Source organism: Rhineura floridana, chromosome 8, assembly GCF_030035675.1.
Source record: "Rhineura floridana isolate rRhiFlo1 chromosome 8, rRhiFlo1.hap2, whole genome shotgun sequence".
NCBI lineage: Eukaryota > Metazoa > Chordata > Lepidosauria > Squamata > Rhineuridae > Rhineura > Rhineura floridana.
In genome coordinates this window covers 101,016,778-101,029,949 of record NC_084487.1, presented here as the reverse complement: position 1 = coordinate 101,029,949, position 13,172 = coordinate 101,016,778, and positions in this window count along the sequence as shown.

Sequence of the window (13,172 nt, the reverse complement as noted above, 5' to 3'; positions counted from 1 at the left end):
GAGCGGGGGTGCTCTACTGAAATACATCCCCTTCGGTGTGTCACTTTCCTCTGGTTTACAGCCTCTTACAAGTTCAAAGGCTGAGCTCTGAAGTGGGAAGCCTCCTTTACATGTTGAGGCTCCCCATGTGATTTAGGATCCTGATTTTGCAGGATTCATGATTTTCCATGAATAGAGGAGGCTCCTCACTTCAGACCTTCATTTGGAAACTTGTGGAACTCTGTAAACTGGAGGACACTGATGCACTGAGGGGGCAGACCTTGCCAACACTTCCCTGCCCCCCCTCATGTTTGCTTAACATTAAATTAATTCCCAAATGGGGAAACTTTGACTGGAGTGGCTGAAACAGGAGCACAGAGTCACATAGATACATAAAAATATAGAAGCAACTATCTCATTGTCTGGATGGGTCATTTCCCTATATATTTCAATTTCTCCAAGGACTGAAGAAAGATGCCCATAGACATCAATAGAGAAATTAAAGAATTTAGTTTGGCTGGGATTGGGCAGCAATGTATCCACCCATCCCTTCTCCAAAACACAAGATGTGAGTTAAATAGAGCTGGAGAGCACAGAATGTTGACTGATGTTTGTGGGGGTGAGGTGGGGGACAGAATGGAATGGCGGCAACCCTAAACAAGCAAAAGCTCCTAGCAGTGTGGGAATGGAGTAGGAATTTCCTTTTTGATTACTGGGTTGCACTGGGAAATTTTGTGTGAAGTGCTTTGGACAATTTAGAATAGCACCATAGAAATATTAAGTATTTCTATGCTTGGAAATTTCGTTTTTAAAACAAATTAATTCCAGTTCACCCATTCCCCATACCCACCTGCTCCACTTCAGACCTTCATGCACTGTGAGAGAAGGTATGGCAAGAAATTGGGAAGGGCCACAGCTCAGCAGAGCATCTGCTTTGCCTACAGAAGGCCCTAGCTTCAATTCCTAGCATCTCCAGATAGAATTGCGAGGAAACCCTGTTGCAAACCCTGCAGTATATTGTTCTCTTGTTTACTTCATTTATTAATTTCTTAATTGCTTCTTGAAGGCATCTTGAAGCAATGTACAACACAATAAAAACATATGTAAAATGTTTACATATATAAAACAATTAAAACTGCAATTACAAATATAAAACCCGTTTCACATCCGATACAGATACCAACTGGGATTACAATCTCCTTGTAGAAAGCTTGTTTGAAAGACAGAGATGGTGCTTGTCTGATATATAATGGGAGAGACTTCCAAAGGGTAGGTGCCACAACGCTAAAGGCCTGGTTCCGATATTGTGTGGAACGAACCTCCTGACAAGATGGCATCTGCAGGATGCACTGTGCTGCAGAATACAGCTATCAACTAGGTATATAGTGTGTAGGTAGTATTGAGCCAGATGGCTCATATGTCTGACTCCACATAAGGGAGCTTCCTATGCTCCTGTTCTAAGCATATTCAGCAGAATGTGCTTCCATCTTCATTGGGAATCCTGTCTTATCAGGGCTCCGGATTGCAAGGGGGATTCTGGGCGCGGTCTCCAGAACATACTTATAATCCCTCTGCAGGCATTCCGTCTCAGTGCAGGAAAGTCTGAAGGGAAGACCCTGGAGGTGAAGTGTGCATGCACATCCCTTACACACCTGAAGGAGGGTTTCAATGTGCAACTCCCTGCACTGGTTGCTGCTAACCCAAGTGACAGACGAGGACAGCCTAGTGAAATCAATGACAGTGAGGAAGCTCCAAACAAGAGCAAGACCACAAAATATCCTCTTCCTGAAGGTATTTCCCACTTACCCCCTACTCCCTTTCCTGGTTTATCACTACAATGCATAGAATTTTGGATGAGTTTTCCTATCAGGCAAATCACTTGAAGGGAAAGCATCTTCATCAGGGATACCAGAAGCATCTCCCCTGGTGGGGCCGAGCTGCAATGCTAGCATCCTGACAGGTGGGTCAGGAAGGAGAGGGAACCTAGCATTGTGGCTAAGCAAGCCACTTCTGAAGAAGCTCACTGTCCTTTCCACATACTATGATACCAATTCAGATCTAGCCCCTCCCATTATGTGGATTTATTTTACAAAAAAAAAAAACTTAAAGAGACAGAGATTCACTTGCACATGTCACCATCATCAAGTCTGGTTTGACTTGACTTGATCAGTGCCATAGGTGGTGGTGGGGAACAGCCGATTTCTGTGAGACAATTGTTTGCTGTTGGATCCTTATAGGTGATATGGTGATGATGACATTTGAGTATTCATCTCCTGATTGATGATGATATTATTGTCGTTGTTGTTGTTGTTAAATTGCCTGACAAGACCAATTCCTTGGCCTTAAATTTGCCAAATATAAGGATAATTGTAGCACTTGAGGTGAAAACCATTCCCAGGTCTAAAGAGATCCAGCTTCTTAAACTAAAAATAAAAAATGCCACTTTATTACTATTTTTAAAGCAGCATGGCAGATTGAAATATCATAATTTTTCAGTTGAAAGGACTGACAGCAAAAAGGAATGGAAGATCTTGAAACTGCTCCCAAGTAATTACTTTCTCTTTGCATTGAGAGGTGAAATTCCACAGGTTGACTCCTAGCTATATTTTAATGTATTAGAGTATAATCATTTTCTCAGTTCCAAATGCTATACTGTTATTTCAAGACATAACATTGTTCTTCTCAGTGTCATTCTGAAACAACATTGTGGAAATGTTTTATGAAGTCAAGTACTATTACAAATGTATCACTGTAGTGTAGGTATCCCACATGTAAAGAACTTCTGGGTCACCCCCCCCCAACTCCAGGGCAATTGATCCCAGCCAGGCACAACCTGTACCTCCCTTACCAGGGCTGAGTTAAGCCAGACACCAACCCTGTAAAATAAGAAGACTGCCACCACCCCTTAACCTGGTCCCCCACTCTGGGGGAAGGGGAAACTCAAAGTGCCAGAGAAAATAGACCTTCCAAGGGACAAGAGCCAAACTGCACTCCTTGCCCTGGAGCCAAAGGCAAAAAGACCCAGTTATATGGTAGTTTGCGGCTAAATGGCCAAGGTGCTCGATTGAGAGCCAAAATTCCTCTGCAACTAAAGCACACTGGTAAATAAGAGGTAGCTTTTATTTAAAATAAAAAATGTAAGTGTAAAAACATAGCAGCAAAATGATTCCTTAACCTGAACACCCAGAAAGTTAGGTAAAATACAAAATACTGAGAGACAGGTCACAGGCTAAAATGACAAATATGTCTAACCTAGTTATCACAAATTATAGGAAGATAGGCAGATTAACTTCATGGTTCCACATATCCCAAAGAGGCCACAATACTTGACTAGTGGTCGACAGTCAGCTTTGAGGACCACAGATTCTAACGGGTCAATGAGTATGTGGAGGCATTCAGCTTCTAAGAGTTGTAGAGCAGTACTTGTTAACAGATAAATTGATTTTAGAAGGGACGCCTTTAAAAGCAACCGAGCCCCCCAGCCTCACTAGCAATTAATCCAGCATTAATCCCCAATCACAAATAACCTATATAAATAGGCTTTAAATTCCAAAGTTCAGCTTTTGTAAACAATTTATAGGTCTTTTTACACTCCTGTGGATTTAGCAGGAAAGTCATTCCAGGAAAAGGAATGTTCTTAAAAAGGAGAAAGCAATGCTCAATGAATCATTTCTTTGACTAGGTCTTGGATATTAAACTCCTGTTACATATCAGACAAGCACCATCTCTATTGTCTTTTTGGCATGTATTGATGCCCTCTTTTTCAGCTTGCCTTTTAAGTGGAGACTTTCATACCAGTTTGTATTTGAATTGGATTTGATTTTTTTGCATATGAAGTTGTTCTGTTTTATATGAATTTTAAAAAATAATTCTTCTTTATGAAATTGTTTTAATTGCTTTAGATATGTTTTTCTTTCTTGATGTTATCTCCGTCTTTACCAAAGAAATGTCTCTGGTGATTGAAAGTTGGCTCACACATGCACATATACAGCTCTTAGTTACTCAACTATTGATGGCCCAACGTTAAATGTGTCATGCTATGTGTCATGAGGATTCTATCTGTGCTCTTTGATCTTAGGTTCACTCAAACATATACATGTAGTCATCAAGGTATGTGTGGATGAGGCCATCAAAAGAAAAAAGACAAACCAGGGAGAGTGAAAAGAGAGACCTCCAGCATGCTTCCTAGGCCCTACCATTTCCTAATGCCAGGTCTGGTGGCACTAGGAAGTATGGCTGGGTAGTTTCTGATGACCTGGGATCACTTCTTCATCACTACCCCTGCTGCACTACTAGTGACACTTATCCCACCCAACACACCACCACTTCCTGTCCTTTCCAGCTGTGTATCAAAAATGGATGTTGATAGGTCAGAGGGACAGGAGAAAAAGAAAAAAGATCTAGGGTTGAACATCACTCAGTGTAATGTAAGGGAACATGGGCATGGTAGGGATAGGCAATGCAGGTTCCACACAAATTTGGAGCTGGCCAGCAGAGTTGATGGGCACAACACTCCAAGCCCCCTAATGCCAGGTTGGAAGGAGTTATATTGGGCAGAGGTGTCCCTCCACCCATCTCTACTAGCTAAGCTGGTGTCCTGCTGGCTGCCATCACCAGAGAGATGCAACCATTGTGCCATTCATGTAGAATTTCTGCTTCTACTCACTGATTGTGCAGGTGTGCAAAAGTGCTGCTGATGGGATCCCATTGGTGGCAGCCAGCTAAAGACCCTGGCAAGAGGTGTCCTGGAGGCAGGGAGCAGGAGGGGCTAGATCTCTGATCTGTTGAATACTGAGCTGGTTTCACCACTGTTGTGGGATGGCATCAAGTGCAGCAAATGTCCTGTCCCCCACATTCCACCCCAGCAACCATGCACTCCATATATCCCTGCCAGTTGGTGCCCAGGGTTTGGACTGTGCTCTGAGCTAGAATGTTTGGATAAATGAGTTTGATGTGCACACCAAATTCCTGCCCTTGTAACCTTCCCTGTTTATTTCAGTGGAGGGAACATTTTGGTTGCCACCTCCCTTTGTAAGTGTGGGGCTGTGACTTATATTTAAATTAATAGAAAAGCATTCCAGAACTGGGAGCTCACATGCCGTTGCCTACAAAACAAATTACAGGATCAGGGTGACTGATGAATATAGAGGCAAAATTCACAGAGCACTTTTAAATGATAGAACATTTTCAGGCATCAATAAGGTCCGTGCCATGCTGTTCCTCTAAGTTGTGTTAATGGAAGTCACAGCAAGTGCAGTCAAACACTTAGTGAGAAGAAAGTGATTTAGCTAAAAAAGATCTGTATTGCAATGATGCTGCTTTCTTCAGGTCTCGCACCTGCTGCTGTTTAATTTCAAGGTGATTTTTTTAAACAGTATATCTTTCTATAAGAACATTAATAAAAAAAATTCTGCTTAACGTTAAAATGACCCTGTAATAAAATAAAATCGGAAATCCACTTTACTTCATTATAGTCCCTATTCAAATACCATTTCTTATGTGTTTATTTTTAAAGCCATGACAAGTTTGTTGTGAGTCTGGATTAGAAAATGCTACAATAGTCCATCAATTTCACCGATTGCCTCCTATTTCATCCTTCAACAGTTGGCATTGTTTCCTGAGCAGCTGGACTGTAATCTGCATATTACTTACAGTGGAATATTCCATTCTTGAACTCCCAAATTAATAGTTTGATGAACCTGCCTCCAACTGCAATCTACAAGCCTTTTACACACATAGGGATATAGGAAATTGCCTTTACACTGAGTCAGTCAACTGGTCCCTCTAGCTAAGCATTGCCTACACTGACTGGGAGCAGCTGTCTGGAGTTTCAGACTGGAGACATTCCCAGCCCTACTTGGAGATGCTGGGGCTTGAAACTGGGACCTTCTGCATGCAAAGCAGTTGCTCTACCACTTGAGCCCTTTGTGGCCCAGTTTTACCTGCAATGGCCTCCTGAAGCCTAATTTTATCATGGAGTCAAAATGTGTGGCCTTGTATGCAAGAATTAAAAGCTAAAGATTTATATTCATATTACAAGGTGTGTGTATGTATGTATGTATGTATGTACATACACACACATACACACACACACTATATATGGCCTTTTCCTGTTTGTCTCTACAATATTAATCAAATATGCCATTTAGAAAGGAGGGTTTGCCAAACTTCCCCTCTCCCACCCCAATGATCTTTCCAATTGCACTTGATTATTCCTTAGGATCATTCATATTTCTGGTCAAACTGCTTGTTCTACATACTAAACGACTATAGTACCATACTCTGAGGCATGTCAAACAGATGGGATGACACACTGACAACTTGGCTTAGCTCATGGGAGACCTGTGAATGGAGTTAGGGATGGGGGAGAAATTTGGTTCGGTTTGCAGTTAAATATGAACCAACCTAAACTGCACTTCCCAAAACAATACATGAACTGAAACTCGCCTCTTGTTTGAAATTCACATTTTTCTGAATTTTGCAATGCAGTTCTTCAGCCAAATAATGTGTACAAAATTGTGTACGTTGTGGAAAAATGTGCATAAAAATGTATATATTAGTGAAAATAACATACACAAATCCATTGTTAGGGAAAATTGCTTGAAAAAACATATCCTTTAGGGAAAATCACATTAAAATATGCATATTAGGAGAAATTCACACCAAAATGAGATATATTCGTGAGAACTTAAAAAGAATTACAAGCCTATGTGGAAACATGAAGAACTGAATGTAAGACTGGAAAAAAGAGGGATAAAGAGAAATTGACAGATTTACCCATCTCTAAGTGGAGTGCTGCTTACAGAGACAGCTGCTCTTGGTTCCCGCAGAGTTTATTTTCACCAATCCTCCCTTAACCCAACAGCCACTTGCACCCCACTTCATAATGGTTGAAGGATTATCCACAACAGAGATGATGTGCAGATGTGGGAGATGATGTGGAGCTGAAGGCACAATTGGTAAAAATTGCTTTCCCCTACTGTATGTGAAAGCCTCCTCTGAATGAATGAAATCTTTATTGCTTCTAGCCGTTGGCCATTGCAAGACAATTAAAACACACAGCAATAAATTTTACAATAAAATAAAATACAATAAAATACGTTTTGTTATATCATGAACCGACCAAGAATATTCAGGCTTTACTGATGTTGTCTTTCACAATTTGGGCTCTTATTCGCTTCGCTGCCATGGCAAAGTTTGTAACCACAGAAGTCACCTCCTTGTAGTTATCTGCCAATAGGTCCGTGAGTATAAATTCGTGGGGTAAACCCTCCCTAGGTTTTATGAAGGGGTCTAAAAATTTTTGTCTCGGGGAGTTGTAGAGAGGACAGTAGAGCATATAATGGGGAAGGTCCTCAATCAACTTACTCCAGCAGATACAGAAACGTTGGTTTCTTGCAACTCCCTTGTATCTTCCCTCTAGGACTGCTGTAGGCATTGTCTGAAACCTTATTTCTGTAAATGTTCTACGTTTCTGTGGGCAGCACAAGGTAGAAAAATAGGTAGCGGCAGAATGGTTTATTTTAAAGAAAGGGAACCAGGTTGAAAACTGGGAACTCGCCAGTCGAGATCTATCTTGGGACTCATCGAAATTGAGGACCCAGTTCGTCAGCTCTCTTGGGGTGAATAGTTTAAGATCATTGGGTACTAAATTATAGTGATCTATTAGGGATTTCGTGTCTTGCGCCCACCCCCCTTTTTGTATTTGTTCATGCCAGCAACCTTTAACTAATGCAGAATCATCCAGCAATAGAATTTTTCTCCAGAATCTTAGTACTGCCAGGTCAATTCTTGCTGTTAATGAATGGATTCCCAGTTCCGTTCTAACATGAGCAGAGGGGGAGCCTCGCGTGAGGCCCAAGAGTCCTCGTCTGCCAGGTCCTAGTCCAGCACTCTTACCACTATACCACACTGGTGAATTTGACAATATGCCCTTCCCAGTTTAGTTGTTTATGAATTCAAAATGCAACTGTGGATCCACAGTTATATAACTTATATATTTATGTAGGTTAATATTTGATATTAAATAGCATTAATTATAATACTAAACAACTAATATTAAAGAATATTGTTGAAGGAAGCAATTAGCTTGTCCCTGACACCTTCCAGTCCTCTTTTCCTAGTGGATTGGTTCCTTTATCCACCAATTAAGACATTACAGAAAGGTCGATAGGTCAGTGGTAGAGTGTCTGCTTTGTATGCTGAATGTCCTAGGTTCAATCCTTGGCATCTCCAGATAGGAATGGGAATGTCTCCAGTCTGAACTCTGGAGAGTCACTGCCAGTCAGTGTAGACAATACTGAGCTGGATGGACCAATGGCTTCCTATGTTGCTATATTCATTCAACATAAAGTCGACCAAAATTTCTAAGAAATTTCTGTTGAACAATTTCACTTCCCTCTGTAGGGATGGAGGAGAAATTTATTCGGTTTGCATTTTAATGAAAACCTACCTAGTTCACACTTTGTGAACCAATCAGTCAACTAAAACACAGTTATGCTTCAAAACGGACACTCCAGATTTGTGTTGCGGTTACAGCATTTTATAAGGACTTGTTACTGGGTGTCCATTTTTTCATTCAGATGGCCTACACATGGAAGCCTCTCTATCATGTACAACCCCTGACATTTGGATTGAAGCAAAGTGGTTCAAACTAAAAAAAGAGGGTGAATTGAATACAACCTTGCAAATGAATTTACACTAGTTACTAGCCTAGCAAAATTCTTACTAGCCTGCCCACCCACCCACCAGTAAATACATGAATTAAAAAGCAAATAAAAATTAAAAACTGCTGTTTATCATCCACACCCTGCTACAGCAGAATTCACATACATAGTGTGTCTGTATGTTCTACTGTTTCTATTGACTTTTACTAAAATGTCATACATTCCATCCACCTCGTCCCCCACAGAAGATGCTACCGATGCGGTGACACAAAAATGGGTTGGGAGAGACTGGAGGACAATGGAGTTTTGACCCTTAACTCGGCTGAGTGGCAGCTGCCTCCTGTTTGTCACTGAGGCCACCGAGGTAGTTTTGCCCAGCGAGGGAAGCCAGCTAAGGGGCATCTGAAGGCCAACCTGGCTTCAGCTGCCGCGGCTGTGGCTTCGCTTTCTGGGAGGCTTTTTCCTCATGGAGAGGGGGGACACGAGGGAGACCAACCCACAGGTATGCCATTCCAACATGTGAGGGGAGATAGCAACAGCAGCTGTGGTTCTTGGCCTGCCTCCCACGTTCATCTTCGTCACCTACTGCCCAGCACCATTGTGGAGCTCCTTTGCTTCGGCGGATTCACAAGCAGTAGTTTGCCAGAGACATGCCAGCAGCATTGGTCACTTGATGCCACTTGATACCGCTGCTTGAGATCGGGCTGTCATGAAGAGCTAGGGTGGTGGCTGATGGAGACTGGTGGAGACTAAAGGGACTTTCTGTTAGAAAGAATGAGTGCATAAAACATCATGGTTGGGGTGTTCTAGTAGCCAAGTTGAAATTGATTTAATTTTCTTCTACTCTTGCAATATTGATTAGACGTGTAATGCAGCCTCCTATAATATGCTATGTTATACTTATAGTGTGTAAATAGTTTTTGTGTTGTGATATTTGCCATTTGTTATTTTTTCTATTATGGTTGTATTATTTTGCTTGAAATTGTTTTGTGATTCTTGCTTTTGTTGCAAGCTATTTCAATTATTGTGTTCTTGGTTCCTTCTTGTACGTCGCTTTGAGTTCTATTGTTGAAAAAAAGTGACTAATAAATACTAGTAATAAAAAAAATAAAAAATACATCTAGTCAGTATTTTGGTGGCTTCCAATCTGAAGTTGTGTTCTTGGTTCATTGATTAAATTTTATATGTCCATTTGTGTCCACTGGGTGTCCAAAAGCTAGGACTGGATGTCCTTTGGGACACACAACTATTACTTAAAAATCCCTTGGATGCAGATCTCCAACCAAAAATGTGTGGACAAAAATGCTCATAGTAGCTATAACATACAAAACTGATTATGTTTTGGAAGATTGCTTGCAAAACTGCATATATTAGGAAAAATACACACAAAACTCCATACAAAGTCCCACGTGGCCTTCTGAAACAAAAAAAATTGACAGATTCATCCATCTATACTCCCCCTATGAATATCTGGCAAAATCCACACATCCCCTTATTTCACTGCCTACATATAGCTATTTGGAAGCTGTTTTCACACCACACTATCTATTCTTATAACTCATCTGTAAGTCTGCTTCCTCTAAAGACTTATTATTATTCTCCAAGTGAAAGTCCATTAAAAACTTCAGAGGGAGTTGAGACTTAGGACTTGGGCCTTAAACTGTAGCATTAGGAACTAAATATTTTGCTTTACACACGACTGCAAAGGAAAGTGGAAGCCCTTTAACTGAATTATCTCTGTTCTTTATCTAAACTTTAGGCACATATTTGTGTCATCATGTCATCAGTTCATGCATTTTCCTGATCACATCACTAGAAGGGGTGAAGAAATTACACAAATATGCCTAAACCGTACAGTGAATGGGAGGAAAACTCAACATGAAATGTTCTCGCTCTGCATCTTGATTCTTATCCTCTTAAGGAATTTATCTCTAAGCAAAGGAGCATAGCCATAGAGTCTGCCTAGTCACTCTATGATGATAGTTATGGCTGTTGCAAAGCTCTGTGGTCTGCATTTCAAAACTTTCATGCAAATATTTATTTCTTTATTTATTAGTTAATTTGTATCCCACCCTTCCTCCCAGCAGGAGCCCAGGGCAGCAAACAAAGCGCTAAAAACATTTTAAAACATCATAAAAACAGATCCTAAAATACATTGAAATAAAACAGTGTTAAATTTTTTTTAAAGCTTTTAAAAAGGGTTAAAACATTATTAAAAACTTATTAAGCAATTCTAACACAGACACAGACTGGGATAGGTCTCAACCTAAAAGACTTGTTGAAAGAGGAAAGTCTTCAAAAGGCACCAACAAGATAGCAGAGATAGCGCCTGCCTAATATTCAAAGGGAGGGAATTCCACAGGGTAGGTGCCACCACACTAAAGGTCCATTTCCTATATTGTGCAGAACGAATCTCCTGATAAGATGGTATCTGCAGGAGGCCCTCACCTGCAGAGCGCAGTAATCGACTGGGTATATAAGTGGTAAGACGGTCTTTCAGGTACCCTGGTCCCGAGCTGTATAGGGCTTTGTAAACCAAAACTAAAACCTTGAACTTGGCCCGGTAGCAAATGGACAGCCAGTGCAATTCTTTCAGCAGCGCGGTAACATGTTGGCGATACCCTGCTCCAGTGAGCAGTCTCGCCACCGCATTTTGCACCAGCTGCAGCTTCTGGACCAACCTCAAGGGCAGCCCCACATAGAGCTCATTTCTCAGGCTATCCCAGTCCAGAAATGGCCACAGCTATCTCACCAGCCGAAGCTGGTAAAAGGCACTCCTAGCCACTGAGGTCACCTGGGCCTCTAGCAACAACGATGGATCCAGGAGCACCCCCAGACTACGGACCTGCTCTTTCAGAGGGAGTACAACCCTATCCAAAGCAGACAACTGACCAATTATCTGAACTCAGGAACCACCAACCCACAGCGCCTCCGTCTTGCTAGGATTCAGACTCAGTTTATTGGCCCTCATCCAGCCCACCACCGAGTCCAGGTAGCGGTCCAGGGCTTGCATGGCCTCTCCCGATTCAGATGTTACGGAGAAATAGAGCTGGGTATCATCAGCATTCTGCTGATACCTCACCCCAAAGCTCCTGATGACTGCTCCCAAGGGCTTCATATAGATGTTAAACAGCATGGGGGACAAGATGGTACCCTGTGGCACCCCACAGCACACCCAATGCTATTCTCTGAGAGCGACCTTGGAGATAGGATCAGAACCACTGTAAAACAGTGCCTCTAATACCTATCTCACCAAGTTGGCCCAGAAAGATATCATGGTCAATGGTATCAAAAGCCCCTGAGAGATCAAGTAAGAATAACAGGGTCACACTCCCCCTGTCATTCTCCCAATAAAGGTCATCCATCAAGGCGACCAAGGCCGATTCAGCCCCATAACCAGGCCTGAACTCAGACTGGGATGGGTCAAGATAATCTGTGTCATCCAAGAGTACTTGGGTGAGCTATTTTAGCCTAGATTTTAAAAATTAATAGTTAACATAAATTAAAAGCATATCAAAAGACATCCTGTATGAGAGAAATGTGTGTTATACTAGCTTGGTGTCATTTCTGAACAAAAGTATGTTTGAAAATGGAGTCACGCTTCTTCTTAAGCTGAAGCACAAGCAAGGTAAGATTTGTGAACTGAGCTTACTCTTTGGGGCAAAAATCTCATTGCTCTTTTGAAATTTGTCTCAGTTGCTTGATAAAAGATAAAAAGTCAATATAAGCGTTGTGAAAAATATAAAACATGTTCCATTAAATTCATTGAATCAGAGTTATCACATTTACTCATAAGGAGGAAATAAAAGTATATTTCATCTTATGGTATTCTCCGTAAATAACAAATAGAATTAGATTTTTTAAAAATTCACGGGAACTATAATAGAGTGTAAAAGTGTCAGCAGAGGGTTGAGACAAGAAACAATGAAATATATTTTTTAAAAAACTTGGAACCTGCTTGCTGATGGGGTGTAAGAGGGATGTGTCTGCTTTTTATTACCAGAAAGAAAGAAAGATGTTTAATACTTATATCTTACCTTTTTTCTTCCAGTGAATTCAAGGCAGCTGCACAATGCCACATCATACAACAAATAAAATATCAATATATAGCAACATCAAATAACACCAAATACAGCATCAGTCATGAAGGTAAACACCACTACAATAACAAAGTCAAGAGAACATTCAACTAAAAGACTTCCAAAACAGCCATGTCATTGTCAGACATCTCTTCTTTTGAACCATTTGCTAAAATACAAAAGGGGAAAAGACAGAAAAAAATGACAACATTTTACTGCACTTTCTGAAATTCAGTACTTTAGCTAAGACTGTAATCCTAACCCCACTTACCTGAGAGTAAGCCCCGTGAATTCAGTAAGACTTACTTCTGAGTAGACATAATTAGGATTGCAGCCCAAGGATTGTATCCAATGTTAGTCATACTCATTGCAGACACACTGAAATCAGTGGGTATGTCCAACGTAGGTCCATTTATTTAAATAGGTCTACTTTGAGTAAAACTTAGTT